This window comes from Schistocerca gregaria, chromosome 1 (assembly GCF_023897955.1).
Source record: "Schistocerca gregaria isolate iqSchGreg1 chromosome 1, iqSchGreg1.2, whole genome shotgun sequence".
Taxonomy (NCBI): domain Eukaryota; kingdom Metazoa; phylum Arthropoda; class Insecta; order Orthoptera; family Acrididae; genus Schistocerca; species Schistocerca gregaria.
The window spans coordinates 476,072,242-476,093,510 of record NC_064920.1 but is presented as its reverse complement, the minus strand read 5'-3'; the positions used below and the strand labels follow the sequence as shown (position 1 = coordinate 476,093,510).

General features: G+C 45.2%; 1 protein-coding gene and 1 pseudogene across 4 annotated transcripts in view; one reads left to right on the top strand and one right to left on the bottom strand.

The window, feature by feature from the left end:
• The window catches only part of LOC126353381 (endothelial transcription factor GATA-2-like), a 569,668-nt gene that overhangs the window by 242,683 nt on the left and 305,716 nt on the right, over positions 1 to 21,269 (bottom strand). The gene's annotated exons all lie outside the window — the stretch shown is intronic.
• On the top strand, positions 6,522 to 6,639 carry LOC126287559 (5S ribosomal RNA; annotated as a pseudogene).

Sequence of the window (21,269 nt, the reverse complement as noted above, 5' to 3'; positions counted from 1 at the left end):
GATGAAGGCTAGAAACAATGCGGAAGGCATGCACTGTCGGGCGAAGGGAATGGCAGGTGGGTGCGTGTCCTGGATCTGTTCACGTGCGGGATATAGTTTTGGGACAAGTGAGATAAAAAAAAAATTGCTAGAGGCGAAAAGAAATCGAGAAGAGGGAGGACGAATTCGGGGAGAGTAAAAGAAGAAGAAGATAAATAAGGGATGTGACTGAAGCGTAGTAAAATGAGAAAGGAGTGGGATATTACGAAAATAAAGCACGAGGAGACTAGGGTTAACTGCGTTCAGCAGTAATTCCCTGGACGTTAACTGATAGTAATTAATTAAAATGTCGTTAAAAATTCAACGACGACTTTCTGTTCAGTTTCTATTCTAACAGTTTGGTATCGATTTTTAGTTTTTGTGCATTTTTAGCTCCATGTCAATCCGGATTAATCACTATTTTATAAGCATGGTTTATAAGCAGACTGAATTGGCAATTTGTGAGGAACCCAGAAGAGTGCTTTGATGTACTTGATCAACCGCCGGCCGCGGTGGCCGAGCGTTTCTACGCGCTACAGTCTGGAACCGCGCGATCGCTACAGTTGCAGGTTCGAATCCTGCCTCGGGCATGGATGTGTGTGCTATCCTTAGGTTAGTTAGGTTTAAGTAGTTTTAAGTTCTAGCGGACTGATGACCGCAGCAGTGAAGTCCCATAGTGCTCAGAGCCACTTTGAACCTCCTATCGAACCGTCGACCTGCAGTCCTAAGCAAGGTGGCTACAAACTGGGGGATGTGTATCCACGCGTGTTGTGCACCTGAGTGTCTGCTGAATGCTGGATCGACCTAATGCGGACTGCTAGTAGCTGCTTTCACGAGACGGCATCTTCACAGTCACCCTTCTCCAGCTGAGCTATTGCTCCGTCTCTAATGGCCCAGATGTCGACGGGTCGTTCATGTGGTGAGCTTCCTGGTCGCTCTCTGGACCCGGCTGCGTCACTCGCCAGCAGGTAGGCACGCACAGACAGCCCCGTTGCTCGCGCTGCCGGCAGCTGAGCCGCTCCCCGCTGCTTTCTGCGCCCAATTAGCGCAGTAAATTAATTGCTCTGTCTGCAGGACCGGTATGCGGCCTGATATCACCTTTGCCGTGCTCCAAAGATATCAATCGACTAGCACAACTTCGTGCACAGCCTGCGATATAGTCATCGGCACTCTTGCCTTGGCTTCTGTGGTAACAAGAGTTGAAACTATTGAATCCTCATTCTCAACGTAGAGGTGACGGAGAAAAGGAATTTAAAAAATTAGGTGTCACTAGTTTTGCAAAGGAAACAAAAGAAAGATTTGGAGCTGGTATTAAAATCCATGGAGACGAAATAAAAACTTTGAGGTTCGCCGATGACATTGTAATTATGTCACAGACAGCAAAGGACTTGGAAGAGCATTTGAACGGAATGGACAGTGTCTTGAAAGAAGGATATAAGATGAACATCAACAAAAGCAAAGCGAGGATAATGGAATGTAGTCGAATTTAGTCAGGTGATGCTGAGGGAATTAGATTAGGAAATGAGACGCTTAAAGTAGTAAAGGAGTTTTGCTATTTGGGGAGCAGAAAAACTGATGATGGTCGAAGTAGAAAGGATTTAAAATGTAGACTGGCAATGGCAAGGAAAGCGTTTCTGAAGAAGAGAAATTTGTTAACATCGAATATAGATTTAAATGTCAGGAAGTCGTTTCTGAAAGTATTTGTAAGGAGTGTAGCCAAGTATGGAAGTGAAACATGGACGATAAATAGTTTGGACAAGAAGAGAATAGAAGCTTTCGAAATGTGGTGCTACAGAAGAATGCTGAAATTTAGATGGGTAGATCACATGACTAATGAGGAGGTATTGAGTAGAATTGGGAAGAAGAGGAGCTTGTGTCACAACTTGACAAGAAGAAGGGACCGGTTTGTAGGACATGTTCTGAGGCATCAAGGGATCACAAATTTAGCATTCGAGGGCAGCGTGGAGGGTAAAAATCGTTGAGGGAGACCAAGAGATGAATAGAATACACTAAGCAGATTCAGAAGGATGTAGGTTGCAGTAAGAACTGGGAGATGAAGAAGCTTGTACAGGATAGAGTAGCATGGAGAGCTCCATCAAACCAGTCTCAGGACTGAAGACCACAACAACAACAACAATAACAACAACAACAGTTTCGCAAGCGCGCCAAAATTTCAGTTTCAGTTCACTGTATCATGTTAGCTGGAGAACCGTTACTAATGCATTTTCTGATCTATCTTAAAGAAACTGCTCATGTAACGTGAACGAGCAAATGGATACCTGCACTCGTACTAGCCCCACTTTTCCTCGAAAACACATTAAGAAACAGTGAAGTGCATTCTGATGTGAAAATAGTTGTTCCATAAATTCGCTTCATAGATGGAGTCCCACGGAAAGCTCAGTAATTATTGTAAGGTATAACAGGAACGGGCACACAGATGGGATTATCAATAAAGACTAAAACTGTTTGTTTGTTTCGATAACATTGGCTAATGTGGACTCCAGCCGTAAATCTTCAGCTGCTCTGCGGTGTTATACACAAAAACACCTACACTTGTTTCGCCAGTTTGCAGATGCATGGCAAACTTAGACGTTGACGGTATACGTGACAAACGATAAGACTGATGAACATTTAGAAGAAATTGAAATCCTGTGGTGGTGTACAACCGGATTCCGCCAGAAATCCATTATATGGCTCTCATGGCTACGTCTCAATCGGTTGTGCAAACAAATTGCACTTTGGCGAAAAGAGAACACGACTAAAAAACGCAAAACTTGGGAAATCACAACCTAAATAATAAACTCTGTAGAAACTTATATTGAAATATTACGAGCTTCTTTTAAATTTCTAGTAAATATCGTTGCCTATACATGCCATTATACGAGAGGCGTCCAACAAGTAATGCAACTCTGTCTCGGCCAATCTCGTTGGAAAAAAATGAATTTTTTTGTGAAACATCGTGGAATATTTCCGCTTCAGCTCTTATAATCTCATCAAGTTCAGATAGGTGTTGGCGCTACACGTAGCCTTGAAAATAGCGTTTGTAACGGAGATGCGTTCCAAGCAGAGAACTGTCACTGAGCTTCTTTCGGCGGAAAACCAGAGCTTTGCAGATATTCATAGCTTACAGAGTGTCTACTACGGAGACTTGGCAGTGAACAAAAGCGAGGTAAGTCGTTGGGCAAGGTGTCTATCGTCAACGCAATAAGGTCACGCAAGCCGGTCAGATCCCCCGCGTGCCTGACCTGGTACCTTCCGATTTCGATCTGTTTGGCTCAATGAAGGATGCACTCCGCGCGAAGCAAGTCATCGGAGACGGAGTACATACGCGGAATGTTTCAGGGTTGGGGAAGGAAATCGGCCGTGCACTTTCAAAGGAACAATACCGGCATTTTCCTGGAGCTACTGAGGGCAAATTACGAAAAACGGCCGTCCTCCCGAATGCGAGTCAATGTACAATCCAATTTGTAATGAGAAGCTACTGGTATTTTTACATATAAGAAGTAATGCGGGAGATAAACGGCTTGAAACTTTCCGACTGATTAAAAAAAGGGTCTTGGACTGGGACTGGAATTCGTGTGGTGGCCTTTCGTAAGTAATCATGTTACCTACTAAGACACCCAGACACGATAAACGGCCCGTATCTCAGCATCCATCTACCCACTGTCCCTCCACTACCGAACAAAAGTCCTCAAAAGTACTCTTGAGTATTTTGCTGACAAGCACTCCTGGGAGAACACAGTATTGCGGATAACGTCTTACCTTAACCTACGGTGTGTGTTCAGTATTTCCTCTCTCAGAGCTACTAAGCAATGTGGAGAGCAATACTGGTGGCTGGAAGCTACAGCAAAGGTTCATTCAATGTCTTATTAGACCCTTTCTGTAGGTTACTGTCGGCACGTAATTTTTAATACGACTAGCGGTCACGTATTATTAAGGTCCATATTCATCTTTTTTACTTGCAATGACTTGCCTATGCAAAGCATTAGTCGTCGGAAATAACAGCATCTGAGACAACTCTAACTTTGTTATCTTTTAGTTGACCATCGTGTGGCTTGTACCAATGGTGGCCGAAATTATTGTTCGTCTTCCTCGATTTCTGTTAATATACCAGGAGAAGGTGAACATTTCTCGGCCTTACAGTGAAGCACCAGGTGTGTCGGATAGAATTTCTACTTAAATCTCGTCGTAGTTCTTGATTAAATCTATTAACTGTCTGACACAGACAAAAACCTCAGGAGTATCCTGAATTGTTCCTGCTGCTGCTACTATCCGGGCAAACAGGTCCTCTTCTGATGCAACAGGAGTTGCGTAAACAGGATTGCGCATCTAGCCCCGCACAAAGAAGTCCAGAGGGGACATACCTGGCGATCGAGCAGGTCATGGTACAGGACCACCTCTGCCAATCCACGTTTCTGGGAACCGTCGGACCCAGGAATCGACGCACACGACGACCGAAATGTGCCGGCGCCCCGTCATGTTGGAACCATATGCGTTGTCTTGTAGGGAGCGGGACGTCTTCCAGCAATTCTGGCAATGCTCTGGCGAAAAAATTGTAATAATGCCTGCCATTTAATGGCCTACGTAGCAGATACGGCCCAATTAAACAGTCTCAAACAACACCGACTCACACATTGACGAAGAACTGCACTTATTGAAGGATCCTACTCCACATGCTGCAAGACAGCTTCTTAAAATTGCAGCGTTCTTACCGTACGACGGCGTCCCTGTCCAGGTAATCTGCTACATGACCCGGTCTCACGCAGACGTTGGTACACAGCTGCAAAGGTCGTATGATGCGTAATACGGCGATTAGGATATTGTTGTTGATAAACCCGCTATGCAGCTCGTCCGCTGTGGTGCGCTACGTAGTACGCACCAACCATATCAGTGTACTCACTCCAGGTGTATCGCTCCATTAGTAAGAGACAGTGCACTACTACACTGGTGGACAGTAGTTGCCTTCAACTAAAGAGCGTAATACGCCCTGTAACAACTGAAGATCGTAATACGGCCTCCAACGGTTTAAATAATCCTCGTAGGAAAAAATGATATTAGGAAAAAATATATGTTTTAATCTCCCCTACAATCTCCCAGCGTTTGTCGGTTTAAATACTTTTCACCCTATATATATATATATATATATATATATATATATATATATATATATATATATATATATATATGCTTATCGAAAGCCCCTCGCAAGGTCATTTGGAAAAGATTCATAAAACACGGATACTTTAAACTGCGGCCCTATTTGCGAAACTATTTGCACAAATCGAGTTGACACCTTGTTCAAGTTACTGCGGAACTCATACCAACGTAACAAAATCAAAATTTAATTAATACCAGTCCACCTCTGTGGCAGGACGAGGCCCCTTCACCTCCGGCCTCGTAATATCCCGGCACGTTATTCCCCATCCTACGGGAGCCACGTTCCCGGAGCGGCACGGCGAGCACCGCACCGCACAGCACAGCACAGCACGGCACTGCCAAGCCGAGCTCTCCCGCGGCGCCCCGGGATAACGAAGTGGGCTAACGCTGGCGCGGCTGGCGGCTGCCGGAATCCGGCTGCGGTCCGCAGCCAGCCAGCCGCCGGTTCTCGGATGAGCTGTCACACAGATAAACATCGCGGCCGCGGTGGGCAATCGCGGCCAAATGAATGCTAATGAATTCACGTATTACGGCCCCAAACGACGTGTTTAATCTACGTTAAGAGCCACGCAACCGTGTGTACACACTCGGCTCCCGCTCACTTTGCGGTAAGTAATTGTTTTTTCGGGACTCCTCGTCTTTCCGCGATATCTGTGACTGGTCAGAGCTGCCGCGACATCGTTCGCCGGACAGCTAGGTATGCAAATTAAGCGCTACTCCTCTATAATTTCTTTCATCGGGGGCGTATGTTGGAAGTCCGCAACACGCTTCTGCGTAAGCTGGCCGTGGCACATACTTCCTTATTGGTCTGTTTCAGCAAATCAAAACAAACATTAAACGGATTTATTTTGCATGATCGTGTTGAATGGGGTGCGTCTTCGCCTTCTTATGACCAGACAGAACGTAATGGCAGGATATGCGATAAATTCTACAATTCCAATAATTCAAACAGAGAAAAACTTGATTTTTCACCATACAGAGCAAAAACTTGCGTTAATTACGACTGAATGATCTCCGAAACTTTCACTACCGACTGGCTTTCCAGACCAGGAAATCTGTGGATATTCAGTGTGACATTAACTAATGTCAGCCTAATGGTAGACATGTCATTTGAAAAGATGCAAGTACGGCATGGAGGTGAATGGCTGAATACTACAATGCTTGGAAAAGTCTGCAGGTAGCCTTCGCTAGCAGTGCATGTCCAGCGACTGCTCCTGCTATGATGACGTCAATTAGCTATTGTTTTACCAAGGCACACAACAGTACATTTCGTCTAAGGCTTCACACTGGAAATACATAAAACAGCTGGAACTGTAGATTTAAGTGGTACCACTCCATTTTCATATGGCAACGGCCTTTCCGCAGTGAATACACCGGTTCCCGTCAGATCACCGCAGTTAAGCGCTGTCGGGCGTGGCCGGCACTTGGATGGGTGACCATCCGAGCCTCCATGCGCTGTTGCCATTTTTTGGAATGCACTCAGCCTCGTGATGCCAACTGAGGAGCTACTCGACCGAATAGTAGAGGGCTTCGGTCAAAGAAAACCATCATAACGACCGGAAGAGCGGTGTGCTGACCACACGCCCTCCTATCCGCATCCTCCATGAGGATGACACGGCGGTCGGATGGTCCCGATGGGCCACTTTTGGCCTGAAGACGGAGTGCACATTCCATTTTCATGATAATTTAACAAGTACTACATATTAGTGGAGATCAACTTCTGCATCATGAATATGACAGTGTATTTTTTTCGGCTTAGAGCAACGATTGAATTTGTGAAATAAGAGTTGTCTGTTTCTGAAAACTTTCACTAGCTCACTAAGCTACAAATTCCTGGAAACTGCACTTTGCTGGTGTTGCTGTACTAACATCTTGGCACTTGGAAACGTCGAGCTCTCCGATCAAAAAAATGGTTCAAATGGCTCTGAGCACTATGGAACTCAACAGCTGTGGTCATCAGTCCCCTAGAACTTAGAGCTACTTAAACCTAACTAACCTAAGGACAGCACACTACACCCAGTCATCACGAGGCAGAGAAAATACCTGACCCCACCGGGAAAACCGCTCCATTGAGTTTACACAGAGGCCTAGCGACTCTGTTCTTAGGTGCGAGAATTGTAATATAGTTTGGTTTCAGTTTTCTGTACGGTAAACGAGAAATTCTGCCACTCCACGCCGCAGCGCCTTAGACAGAGGTTTAGTGTTTGCCCACTAAGTTGAGTGGGGCCGTAAATCGAAATAAACCTTCAGCTATACATCCTCCTCTAATTGGGGGAATAATATGACTTACTTTTCATAGAAAGGCGAATCGCAACTGTTAGACTCAACGTGATAAATTCGCTGATTTCGAAGATAGTTTCTTCCGTGCCCAGGAGAAATAACGGTTTCCAGTTTCTAACAAGTTGATTTCAGCGCCGCTCAGCAAGAGAAGAAACAAAACTCGGTCATTTGTTAGGGCAACTGGATACCATTCAACTAGGAAGTGACACTTTTTAGTGTAACGATCTTAGCGTCCCCGCTCGTACCTGACAAAATTAATTAGAACTGTCAATTAGACTGGCACCTAACTACTCATACTTATCTCCTCATGTAAAGACTATGAACGGTTTCACCCTACAACCTATTGGTTATTTCAGATAATAGCGGAATCATACAACAGATTTTTGAGCTCTGTATTTGAGATTCACGGGTGAAATAAGCTGAACAGGTTCATCTGCGAGCTGCGCGGTTTGAGATAAGCGCAGATGACCGACGCTACAGGGCAGAATTTTCTGGTTCTAGAGCAGCGAGGCAGAAATATTCAAATAGCATCTTCGAAGGTGCAGGGAACAGGTTCTCTTCTGGCGCTGTCTCCCGAACGGTCCAAATCGTTAAAATAATTGATCGCAATCTCAGTCGAAAAGCCATCGAGCAAACTACCTGAAGGGACTGCTGAGCGTTGCGATGATGTAAACCTCGAAACATCCATTCTGCATAACGTAGAATGAACGACACTTTTACTGCTCTGCTTCTACACGGCTACTATACGTTCCAAACGTCAAAGGTGAATAAATGTGAATCGTTTTGTACGAGCAACTGCCAGCATTGCAAATAGAGAGTATAATGTTGTAAATACGGATCGTAACCATATATCCTTAGAGCAACTTACAATTACTTTCGACGGCGAATACTCAGTAAATTTGAAATTCACGACCAAATACCGGATCGGGACATTAATAAGTTTAAAGAAGAAAAGACGAACTGTGCGAAGTTAGTTATCGCTAAGTTGTGGATACTGATGGAAACGTTAATCTACACAGATATCCCAAAAACTAACAGTCAATGAATAAAATCAGAACGACCCCAGAAGTCATACAATGATGAGCCAAAACATTATGACCACCTCCTTAACAGCTTGTTTCTCCCTCTTTGGAACGAAATACATCACTGACTCTGCGTATCAGAGATCCAACAGTTTATTGGTGTGTTTGTGGATGTATATGGCGTTAGATGTCTACGAACAGGTCACGTAATTCGTGTAAATATCAGGCCGCTGTTTTGCGTATGCGGTGATGGCGCCCAATAGCTTCGCATACGGATTCGATAGGATTTACGTCAGGCGCATTTGGTCGCCGAGACATCAATGTTCCTCAAACCACTGTGTGCTCCGAAACACTTGTGCGTGCACCAGCATTGCGTCCTTTCAGCAGAGATGCCACAGGTCACCGTCTATCCTACTTTACAGAGCACACAAGCCCGTGAATTCCACATTCCGTGAGGAATCGTCGACGTCCAGTCATTTAGCGCCTAGGAGTGGTTTCACTGTCCTATCTCTTTCCCCAATGCTCACGACAGCTTCGCTGTTTTCGAGATACTCGTTCTCAGGCTCTGCGTAGTAATAATACGCTCTTTGTAAAAGTCGCGTATCTCAATGAATTTCCCTATTTGCAGCCTATGTCTTTGCTAGAACGATTCCCCGTCCGTGTGTGCTCATCTTACATTCTTTTGTTGCCTTGGCACGTGCACGCAATGCCATTAGGCGGCATCCAACATCGCGGTGGGCATTGGTCATAACGTTTTACCTTATCAGTGTATTTATTCGGAAATTTCCTTAACTTCCCAAGAAAATCGCAGAGAGCCGCGACAAATGTCACAGGATTCGGCTGAAGGTCATAAGGAAAGATGCGGAAGTAGGGAAGAAATAACAGTCAGCCGGTGAGGCCGAGTGGTTCTAGGCGCTTCAGCCTGGAACCGCGCGACCGGTACGGTCGCAGGTTCGAATCCTGCCTCGGGCATGGATGTGTGTAATGTCCTTAGGTTAGTTAGGTTTAAGTAGTTCTAGGTTCTAGGGGACTGCTAACCTCAGATGTTAAGTCCCATAGTGCTCAGAGCCATTTGAACCAAGAAATAACATATCAATGTGAAAAGGACAGGAGCAATGAATAATTTACAGCCTCTCATTCTCAAAACTATACACGAGTTCAGTCATGAAAGAGAGGTGCGGAGGTAGTGGCACATAGTGTTAATTGTAAAATTTTCTTCTTCTACTCCTCCTGCTTCTCAGTTTACCTTCGGTGCCATGTCCTTAAAGGACATTAACATCTTCATGGAAAATTAAAATCGGATTTCAGAGGGTACGATCAAGGCAGCAACATCTTCAGATGCCTGAACACTGTTTGAAATTCCAAGTTCATAAGTAGAAAATTACTGGTCTCCCCGTGGGTGATATCAGATTGTCTACTCTTTCTGATATACAAAGAGAAAAACTCAGGTCTCTATTTGAATAGAGAGCTGTAGAAATTCCTTGGTGCTATGAGCTGAAAAATCGTCTGTGAGAATAAGGAGCTACGAACGGTAAATCTTTTCCTCTTTACTAATATGTCTTTCTACGGAGACCACCTTATGGTTAAATAATATAGCTGCTTTGGACCTTCTGTAGCGAAAGAATGCAGCTTGTACAGGTTGAGGAGGAGGAGGAGGAAAGGAAGAGCTGAGGTCTTATCACAGCAAGCGGAAAACCCACTTAGGGGGTATATTGATAAATACATTGACGAGTTGCAGTGCATTAATTTACTTGTCATCCCCTCTCTGAATGGCAAGTTCAAGTGAGAAATGAGACTACAGCGGCACGACATTACCATACTATCTCTCAGTCGCGCCGAATGCGTTTCTCAAATTCGGTCGTAACCGTGCCCACCAGATAAATGTTCCATATTTAGAGAACGGAGATAACGCAGGGCGGCTGGAACATCCTCTGTTTGACAACTCGGCCGGGCCAACGTGTTTAGCGACAATCTAACGGCTTAATTAGGCGTGGTGATACAGCGGCGAGGCCTTTTTCTTCGTGTCGCTGCTTTAAGCAGGCCGGTCAGATAAGGCCAGGCCGCCACGGCGCGGAGAACTGCTTCAAGTTCTGGAGTGTCAGGGAGTAGGCTTTATCTAGATTGATTACTTGTTAGATTGCTGCGACAATGGGCTGTCGTGTGCCAAAGCGTGGCTCTTATTTTCACCTCTCACTCGGGGCCCCGTTTTTTACGACGACGCTCGGCGCTGCGGCCGGTTCTCGACCGACCAGCGGTGGCTGCCTAATGGAATACTCGGGACCAGCGATTCTGCGCTTGTCAACCGCCCTCAATGCGGCATGCGATGCGATGCGATGCGCCGCGCTGCTGCCGTCACCCGTCTCTGACTTGTTTTGTTTTGTCTTATTTCCCACTGGCGGACCACGGTGTGGGAGGAGAAACGAAAGTCATTTAGTCGGGCGACTTTCACAACAAATGCAGTGCGCTCTGATTCTGTTGTTGTGACGTTACTGTCCAGCCATATGAACTTAGAATTTTAGTTGCACTAGTCGGATTCACATAAGCCTTATTGCCAGGGACAGTTTTACGAGCTGGAAACACTTACTGGAACACGAGATTGCTGGACTGGTTACGAATAGCTACACAAGGAATGTCATAGCTTTAGGGTCAAAATTATACAGGTGTTTGAGAACCCTATAACACAAACAATTATTGGTCACTGGTCACGTTTCAAGCAACGGAAGTACTGAACGAGTTATGTGGATGACGAACGTGTTAGCAAATTGCCTCTATTAGAGTAACAACTTCTACGCCGACATTGCTGGCAGAATTTATACTTGTTTACAGGGAAGAATCTGTGGAGATATTGCTGGCAGAAGTTATACGTGTTTACAGGGAAGAATCTGTAGAGATGGTGTTGGATACTGGAGATGTGTCTTCAGTAACTAGGAAAGGAGTGAATCCCTGGTTCCGTATTCGAACTTACTTAGATTACGGTTTTCTTCTATTTGTACACCTTGTAAGTTAAAGTTTGTGATTTGCTGAGCGGATAATGTAATTATGCATGATGAAATATAAGTTCTTGTTAAAGACAATTCGACGTTTTGATACTGGTAGTGACAAATATGAATTAAAAAAGGTACACAGCAACAGAATTAGTCTAAAATAAACGATATTCTTCTAAAAAGTGTACACCGACGTGAAGAGATGAATCTTGACGATATGTACTGGGTGTCCCAGGAGGAATGGTCAATGTTCCAATGTTCAAGGATGTGACAGAAATTAAAGAATCTGGTAAACGTGAGTTTTAAATTGCATACCTTAAGAGCTAGGAGCATTTCTTCATATCAGACACTGTGACACACATCTGTTCTACTCAACAAGTGATCATAGCTGTTCAGCACCTATATCTACATCCATACTCCGCAAGCCACCTGACGGTGCATGGCGGAGGCAAACATTTTGGAGCATGTGTAGTAGACATTTTTGCTTCGAACCATCGTTCCTGTCATATCCCTGAACACTGAACATGGCTCCTTGGACGTTCTTTATACTGCCGTAGGCTTCTTCTTTCGCACAGCTGATGTACGTTCCTTAACACATTTACATCTATTCGCAGGTTTTCGACACTCTGCCCCCTACGGAAAGGTTCTTTCGCATCAATCTTAATTTCTATCGTGTCATAATACCACCTATTAGCACTGGAACGGTTATCAGTATCTGGGGAAAAACTTTGAAGAAGAGCCAGTGTACACAGAATCCGATTTGCATCAAGTGCCCAGCTGCATAATCTTCCGGACTATTTGCGACTCCTCGCAGTCAATTCGGAGAAACATAGGCAGTCACCGTGTCATTCTTCATCAACGGTCATAAATCCTGTTGTGGCGGCAATGTCGAAACACGTAATTAGCTTCATAGCGTCGAACACGGGAGCCAGCAGTGGAAAGCACTATCACGGAACCTCTTCAACATTCATGCGCACATTTCGCCTGAACTTTTGACCACGCTCGTCCGGATCTCGCTACCCACTTGCAGCCCCGTCGCCCAGGAGGTTATGAGCTGCTATTTGAATATGCATGATGCCACCGCATTTAAATCCGAGTCCAGATTCCGGCGCCCGATAACCTAATTGATAATTTTCGTGCTATTATTGCATTAGTAACACGTGATTACGTTCAGATATATACGGAGGCATTAATACACCTTCATCAATAACGAGGGTTCACGCCGCCATCCATCACGTTCGGTGGCGCGCTCCGCAGACAACCCTCCCGAGCCTCTGCCCGCTTCCAGATGCAGCTACTGCTAACGCGCCAACATTGCCCCCGATCGCTCCTCGCAGCGATTCCGCTGAATAATTCAAGACCGACGATTTCGGTTACAGAGCGGCCGGCCACGCGCTTTCCATAACCGATGCCGTCGCATTTGCGTGCAAGGAAAAAATTGTGCGTCGGCGACAGCAGAGGCTGCGTCGCACGGACCTGGCAAGGAAGCGGCCGTTTAAGGCGCGCATCGCGGGTCCTGATGTCATAACAAATCACAGTCGCGGTCCAATTTGCAACAATAAAAACGCTAACGAAAATTCTTAATGACTTTGCGGATATGTTTGTAATACAGACAGCTGATCATGCATTTCGATAACTTCAGCGGCCTAGGGCAAAAAAGTGGTCGCCTTCAAGACAGACCGTCAAAGAACTCCGAGCGTCTCTTCCAAAAGCTACGTTCACGGACTCCAATCAACCGTTTAATGGTCGATCGGAGCAGATGTAAGGCTATCTACGAGAGGCAGTCAACAAACATTAGATGATGAGGGCTGTTTTTCTAAACCCGTAGTAGCGAAATATTTATACAAAATCGATGAGTGAAATATAACGATGCAGGACTATACTTATTATGCTAAACGACGTTCAAATATTTCATTCAGTAAAGTAGTACAGTAACGCTGTCAGCATTGTAACACTGATTGCTCGAACGCATTTTTTAATCTTAGCTCAAAACGGAACGATACTCCATGGCCACAAGGAAACATTAGGGACTTAACCAAAATTTAACATATTCACGACGCAGTTGAATGTGTCATTGCAGAAAAGTACATAATTCATTTGAAGCAAATTTTGAGGAACAACAAATACCAGTCCAGCTCAATAACTAAGGAACATACAAAGGAAAATACCAGTTAAGTTTTCTGACAAAATGACATAGATGTTGTATAATCAAGTGCTCGATAATGAAGTAATTTAGTGTACATAACTTTAAAAATCGGGTGACTTAGATACTTCTCTGCATTGAAAGCATTCGATGCTATTCCCAAATGAAATTATTTTCTCAGATTAACTTTATTACCTGAAGAACGTTGTTGTCATCCACATACATTAATAGGATAACGTCACGGGTAGTAAAACATAATTTCGACAAATATGATTTCACTTTACTATGCACGAAAAAGCGAAACTGTAGATAAGCTGGCTTTGCATTTTCTTCATAACATTTGTACTGAACCTAACAACTGTGCTTTATTATTTGAAAAATGTTTGTGTCACCATCTGGCAGGATAAAATCTGCTCCTTAAAATTCGTACATTCTTGAGGAATGTAACGTAGGACTTTCCCAGCGCTTTGTACCTCACTCAGTCACTATATCGTCTCGATGTAATTCGTGAGCGAGAAATGTTTGTTCAAAATGGTTCAAATGGCTCTGAGCACTATGGGACTTAACATCTGAGGTCAGCAGTCCCCTAGAATTTAGAACTACTTAAACCTAACTAACCTAAGGACATCACACACATCCATGCCCGAGGCAGGATTCGAACCTCCGACCGTGGCGGTCACGCGGTTCCAGACTGTACCGCCTAGAACCGCTCGGCCATCCCGGCCCGCTGAAATGTGTGGAGCAGTTTTTTCTAAGATACAGGTAAAAGGTGTTTTCGATCAATTACAAATCCATGTGCTTATTACAACACACCTTAACGTTACGACGAATAATTGAAATAACTAAACTAGGACACACTGAAGTGCTATTTTCTCTCTCCAGAAGCACGTAATGTTCCTACTGATACCGTCGTCTTGTAAAATTGAGGCCACCATCTGGTAAAATCCTTAATATCATTCGTTTCAACCATTTTCAAAGTAAATGTGCTTGTTTTTGGAGATGCAACAATAAGATCGCAATATTCGCAGGATATGTGGATCCTGTCTCTCTCCTTAAGAGCACATTTTATCATCCGTAGCGGTACTGCTGTCAGGTAGAGGTCTTGCATGAAGTCAAACACTAAGGCCACAGTGATTTCGTTATTCATACATATTACCTTGGTTTCCTTTAAAGCACTGTACAATTTATTATTTCTCGTTTTGTGAATCTTTAGTTCAGCTATTGATGCTCATTTGGAGGTTCTACATCTACATATATATCTATATGATTACTCTGCCATGCACAATAAAATGCCTGGCAAATGGTTCAATCAACCACCTTCAAGCTGTCTCGCTACCGTTCTACTGTCGAAAGGCGAGCGGGAAAAACGAGCACTTAAATTTTTCTGAGCGAGCCCTGATTTCTCTTAATGTATCGTGGTGATCATTTCTCCCTATGTAGGTGGGTGCCAACAGAATGTTTTCGCAATCGAAGGAGAACACCGGTGATTGAAATTTCATAAGAAGATCCCGTCGCAACAAAAAACGCCTTTGTTCTAATGATTTCCACTCCAATTCACGTATCACGTCTGTGGCACTATCTCCCCTATTTTGTGATAATACGAGCCGCCCTTCTTTGTACTTTCTCTCTGTCATCCGTCACTCCGACCTGATGCGTATCCGACACCGCACAACAATACTCCAGAATATGGCGGACAAGCTTGGTGTAAGCAGTCTCTTTAGTAGACCTGTTGAGCCATCTAAGTGTTCTGCCAATGAATCGCAGTCTTTGGTTTGCTCTACCCACAACATTACCTATGTGATCGTCCCAATTTAGGTTATTTGTAATCGTAATCAAATGTATAATGAGAATAAACAAATTAAATTTAAATTCATACTACAATTGACTTCGATTCAGATTGGAGTTATTAATTTTATTGTTAAACGCCTCACAAACACAGCACACGTCTACTTGTGAGCAACCAAACGGCAGTGCAAAGTTCTCATTGAAGTATTTGTTATAAAACTTAACATTTTATTTTAGTTCAAAAATGTTCAGGTGTGTGAAAGAGATCAAACTGTTGAGGTCATCGGTCCCTAGACTTAAAAACTAGTTAAACTAACATAGACTAACTTATGCTAAGAAGAACGCACACACATGCATGCCCGAGGGAGGACTCTAACCTCCGGTGGGAGGGGCCGTGTAATACACAGAAATGAAATTTTTTCTATACTTCATTTTTTGTTTCTTTTCTAATAGAAAACTGGCAAAATAAATTCCCGGAAAAACGCCGCGTTTGTCAGCTACTAGTCTCTATGACATTTATACTGAAGTAGTGCAACTTTCTTTAAATTTCGGGTAAGTATTGTTGGCCGTAAATGCCATTGTACAAGGTGTATCAAAAGGAATCATCCGATTTGGCACGCCTATATTTCTGAAACTAATCAACACATACAATGAATTTTGATTTTTTGATGAACGGGAAACTCTAAGTTTTCTTTTTTTCGTAGCTTTTCATATGTGTTCAAAATGCGCCGCTCGAGATACACGGTGTATATTAATGCGGTGTTCAAATTGTTCCCTTGCTGCAGCGGCTATGTCTTGAGTTACAGCTTCCACGCCGAGCGCGGTGGCGCAGTGGTTAGCACACTGGACTCACATTCGGGAGGACGGCGGCTCAATCCCTCATTCGGCCATCCTGATTTAGGTTTTCCGTGATTTCCCTAAATCGCTCCAGGCAAATGCCGGGATGGTTCCTTTCAAAGGGCCCGGCCGACTTTCTTCCCCGTCCTTCCTAATCCGATGAGCCCAATAACCTCGCTGTCTGGTCTCCTTCCCCAAACAACCCAACCCCAACAGCTTCCACAGCTACTGTTGTGCGATGTCTCAATTCATTCATTGTTGCTGGTAATGCAGGCACATAAAAAGACACTCTTATAAAACCCCACAAGAAATAACCACATACAGTCAGGTCCCGTAACGTTGGAGGCCATTAATGGAAGGCTGAATCATATGATCGGGTGCAACCAATCCATCGTTCAGTAATCCTTTGATTTGAAAATTGCTGCACTTCCAGATGTGTGTGTGGTGGTGCCCCATCCCATTGGGAAATGAAGTCGTTCGAATCAGTCTCCAAATGTGGGAAAAGAAAGTTTTCAAGCACATCGAGCTATGTGCTTCCTGTAACAGTTTTCTCGGCAAAGAAAAATGAACCATACACCTTTAAGCGTGAAACTGCACAAAACACAATAAATTTTGGAGAGGCCCTCTCATGTTGTACAACTTCATGTGTTTGTTCTGTGCCCCATACTCTCAAATTATGATGGTTCACATTTCCATTTAAATGGAATGTTCTCTCGTCACTAAACGCTACACGTGGAAGGAAACTGTCACCCTCCATCTTGGCAAGAACGAAATTACAGAAGACACGTTGTTGTTCGTCACCTTCACGAAGATCTTAAGGAAGCAGCATTTTATATGGTTTCGTGTGTATACGTCGACGCAACACATGCGAGACGGACATCGGGGGATGTTGAGCTGTTGAGGTGCACGTCGAACGGATTTCTGCGGACTCCTAGTGGCATTATGACGGATGCGTTCGACGTCTGCGTCTCAACACTCGGGAATGCTCTGTGCTGTAGGAAGATCCACACCACACCTAGTACGAACGTCACGCTGAACAGTTATTATGCAAAATGCAGAACACAAAACGCTTGCTGTTGTTCCTACACTATTTTTACTATAACTGAAGTGAGCACACACTGCTTCTAACCAGTAGGAACCATGTAAAACTCTAGACTCTGCTCTTTCCAGCAGAATTTTGTCCACGCACGTAGTTCAAATAACAAAATAGTTACGAATTTAAAAAAATTGGATTATTCTTTCTGATACACCTTTTATTTTACGAACACTTGGGGGCACTTAAGCCATATTTTTCAGTGACTAAACTACAATCTGTCGCTGTTCTTGCCGGGGTGCAATATGCTTTCCCATTGAGAAATCTAGGTAAAATCTCAGCAAGTTATGTCTGAATGCTGGCTTTGAGCACTATCGGACTTCACTTCTGAGGTTATCAGTCCCCTAGAACTTAAAACTCCTTAAACCTAACTAATCTAAGCGCATCACACACATCCATGCCCGAGGCAGGATTCGTACCTGCGACCGTAGCGGTCGCGCGGTTCCAGGCTGTAGCGCCTAGAACCGCTCGGCCACTAAGGCCGGCTATGTCTGAATACTGATGCATCGTGTTTATACTGGGAACTCGACGTACAGGAAACGTCTCCGAGTCACATCCCAATGATGAAGCTGCATTGCCGCGTCGAAAACAAAATGGGTGAACTCCTGTCAGGCTCCTAGCAACACCGTTATTTGGTGATCTCAGCCAGGTGACTGAACGAAGCTGGTGATGGTTGATCAGCGGAAACGAGTGAACCTGGAGAGGATGTACGTACGTATTTATCACCTACGAGTACTTCGCATTTGTACTCCTGAGTGATCGTAGGGTAGGCACTAACGTCAATACCGAAGCAGCGGCAGCCAGTTCGGGCCTGGGACATTCCCGGACGGTGGCGCAAGCGGGCGTTGCCCCGTCCAGCAACACGCTCTCTGTATTCAAGCCGTCACGTCTTTGACTGCAGATTACCGTTACGACCCAACGTTAACCGGGTCCAGCACAACACACACACACACACACCACATCACAATGCACTCGCTCGGCCATTTCTCGATGTCAAATTTGAATTTAATCGGCAGAGTCTTCCCAGTAATTATACGGGCCGTGTTTAATGAAAACCGTGAATAACTTCAAGCGCGAAATTGCGCATAAAACCCGTTCCCGAGTGCCTGGGTCCTCGTTCCATCCAAATTATGGAACGGCCCGGCCCGGCCCGGCCCATCCGGACGCCGGCAACGTACCGGTTCTGCTACATATTTGAGCCTCCGTACCGGGATGCGGGCGTCGGCAGAGCGGCCCGAGGAGAGGCGAGCTGACGGAGAAAAATGGGATGCGGCGGCTGGGAATATCGCGGTATATGTAAAGTGCGTGTGTGACGGGACTGCGCGACGGCCGGGCATTGTTAGTGGGCAGGCCAGCGCGGCGTCGTCGGCGGTCCGGCCGGCTCGGAACGGTGGCTGCGGCCTCTGTCACGACCGTGCGCAGCGCTCCGGAGAATCGGGGCACCTGCTACGCAGCTTCCCCTTACCACACTACTCACCCACTTTCTCGTCCATCTCTTAAATGTGTTTTTATCTCAAAACACACACACTGGCCATTAAAATTGCTACACCACGAAGATGACGTGCTACAGACGCGAAATTTAACCGACAGGAAGAAGATGCTGTGATATGCAAATGATTAGCTTTTCAGAGCGTTCACACAAGGTGGGCGCCGGTGTCGACACATACAACGTCCTGACATGAGGAAAGTTTCCAACCGATTTCTCATACACAAACAGCAGTTGGCCGGCGTTGCCTGCTGAAACGTTGTTGTGATGCCTCGTGTAAGGAGCAGAAATGCGTACCATCACGTTTACGACTTTGATAAAGATCGGATTGTAGCCCATCGCGATTGCCTTTTATCGTATCGCGACGTTGCTGCTCGCATTGGTCGAGATCCAATGGCTGTTTGCAGAATATGGAATCGGTGGGTTCAGGAGGGTAATACGAAACGCCGTGCTGGATCCCAACGGCCTCTTATCACTAGCAGTCGAGATGACAGGAATCTTATCCGCATAACTGTAACGGATCGTGCAGCCACGTCTCGATTCCTGAGTGAACAGATGGGGTCGTATGCAAGACAACAACCATCTGCACGAACAGTTCGACGACATTTGCAGCAGCATGGACTATCAGCTCGGAGACCATGGCTGCAGTTACCCTTGACGCTTCATCACAGACAGAAACGGCTGCGATGGTGTACTCAACGACGAACCTGGGTGCACGAATGGCAAAACGTCATTTTTTAGGATGAATCCAGGTTCTGTTTACAGCATCATGATGGTCGCATCCGTGTTTGGCTACATCGCGGTGAACGCACATTGGAAGCGTGTATTCGTAATCGCCATACTGGCGTATCACCCGGCGTGATGGTATGGGGTGGCTTTGGTTATACGCCTCGGTTACCTCTTGTTCGCATTGATGGCACTTTAAACAGTGGACGTTACATTTCAGATGTGTTACGACCCGTGGCTCTATTCTTCATTCGATCCCTGGGAAACGCTACATTTCAGCAGGATAATGAACGACCGCATGTTGCAGGTCCTGTACGGGCTTTTATGGATACAGAAAATGTTCGACTGCTGCTCTGGCCAGCACATTCTCCAGATCTCTCACCAGTTGGAAACGTCTGGTGAATGGTGGCCGAGCAACTGGCTCGTCACAATATGCAGTCACTACTCTTGATGAACTGTGGGATCGTGTTGAAGCTCCATGGGCAGCTGTGCCTGTACGCGCCATAAAAGCTCTGTTCGACTCAATGCCCAGGCGTATAAAGGCCGTTATCACGGCCAGAGGTGGTTGTTCGGGGTACTGATTTCTCAGGATCTATGCACCCAAACTGCGTGAAAATTGAATCACATGTCAGTTCTAGTAAAATATATTTGTCCAATGAATACCCGTTTATCATCCGCATTTATTCTTGGTGTAGCAATTTTAAAATGTGTAGTACATATGTAAATCTGAACATTGTAGAACAAGAAGTAACAAACCACGGCTTATGTAAAATAAAGAAAGAAAATCGAAATATACAATGGGCAAAATGTTCAGACACTCAGAAGTCAGTATTTGATAATGCGTTCGTTATAGGTAGTACAGCCCTCGGGCTTTGTGGCATGGAGTAAACAACCTTTTTCGTTATATCCGAACTGTTGTTCGTCTTCCATCAATGCACGTAGATGTGTCAAACTGCTAACATGGTGTTTGTGTAGTATTGTTTTCTGTCCATTCCACATGTTTTCAATGGGATTGATGTCCGGAGACTGCGGCGGGGTAATGAGATGATGAGGCCTGTTGTATAGGATACAGATTTTGACAATTTCCGCCGATAGCGTTCTGGCTCATCAGTACATCTGAGCAGTAGGCTACAGACACGTGTGAAGTGACTAGCGAAAATGGCAGTACGTCGTGAGATAACAGAGCCTGAACGTCGGGTGATAATCGGTACCATACGCAAGGGTTTTAGCGCATGGTGATTACATGAGAATTCTGGCTTATGAGATCGAGAGTGATTACAGCGTATCTTCAATAACGCCCGAGCCTAATCGTCGCTGTTCGGCGTCATTACCCATTTTTACCAGAACTGTAAGGAGACCGTTGCGAGGCATAAATTTCAACCGCTGGAGACAGACTTATTCCAGAGCCTTCCCACGACTTTTGCCCATACAGTGAGTATCCTCTGGGATGGAGTGGATACCGTGGTACTTGCAATTTTTCCACCATTCTGACATAGAAACGGACCGGAGACTGAGCTGAGGGATCTTTTAGTAACTATGGCCGCACGACGTATTCGTTTTTGCCAGTACGTTAAGAGACTTCACAGACCTCATGCTGCTGCTTCAGGCGATGGTTTCACCGCGCAGCTCTGCGCTCTCAGAACCACGGCGCGGCGAGTGAAAGAGAGAGCAGAGCAGAGCAGAGCAGAGGCGAGGGCGCGGCGCTGGACGGGCGGAACCACGTGCGGCCCGGCCGGCT